At 35.1% G+C, this 908-nt stretch overlaps 1 protein-coding gene across 1 annotated transcript in view; it reads right to left on the reverse strand.

The window, feature by feature from the left end:
• Nucleotides 1–908, reverse strand: part of PSPH (phosphoserine phosphatase) — a 9,205-nt gene that overhangs the window by 7,341 nt on the left and 956 nt on the right. The window lies entirely within an intron of this gene.

Genomic DNA, 908 nt, shown 5'->3' on the forward strand with positions numbered 1-908 from the left:
ACAGGTGCACAATCAGGTGCTGGTCACCACCAAAGCATGGACCCAGGAATGGAGATTTCTTCCCACCCAGAGCTCTAAGAAATCTCCTGGCTCCAGGATCCCAACCTTGATCCAGAAAACCCAGAAAGAACTGAAAAGGCAGTTCTCTCCTGGTACCAGTAATGTCTTCCTGGAGCCACTCAGCCCCTCTGGCTGAGAACCCTGGGTGACTTTGAGGCCACCTAACACCGTGGTATTGCCTCACAATGCCACAATATCTATATATATAGATATATATATAATGATGATAATTATACAAGAACAACAATTGAAAAGGTATTAATTCAATTATTACAAATGTTATTTCAAAAAAGGAAAATGTTCACATTGAAAAATAAATCTACATTTCCTAAAGCAAAACTTGGGCTATTCAAACCGGGTATAGGAAAAAATGCACTTTCAGTGAAAACCACTGATTTGACTCTATGGTTACTGCTGCCTTTCTTCTTTATGGTTTATATGGTTACTGACTTTCTTCTTTATGGTTTATATGGTTACTGACTTTCTTCTTTATGGTTTATATGGTTACTGACTTTCTTCTTTATGGTTTATATGGTTACTGACGTTCTTCTTTATGGTTTATATGGTTACTGACTTTCTTCTTTATGCTTTATATGGTTACTGACTTTCTTCTTTATGGTTTATATGGTTACTGACGTTCTTCTTTATGGTTTATATGGTTACTGACTTTCTTCTTTATGGTTTATATGGTTAATGACTTTCTTCTTTATGGTTTATATGGTTACTGACGTTCTTCTTTATGGTTTATATGGTTACTGACTTTCTTCTTTATGGTTTATATGGTTACTGACTTTCTTCTTTATGGTTTATATGGTTACTGACTTTCTTCTTTATGGTTTATATGGTTA

The sequence above is a fragment of the Nanorana parkeri genome, unplaced genomic scaffold (genome assembly GCF_000935625.1).
Source record: "Nanorana parkeri isolate BGI_ZX_2015 unplaced genomic scaffold, ASM93562v1 scaffold1654, whole genome shotgun sequence".
Lineage (NCBI taxonomy): Eukaryota > Metazoa > Chordata > Amphibia > Anura > Dicroglossidae > Nanorana > Nanorana parkeri.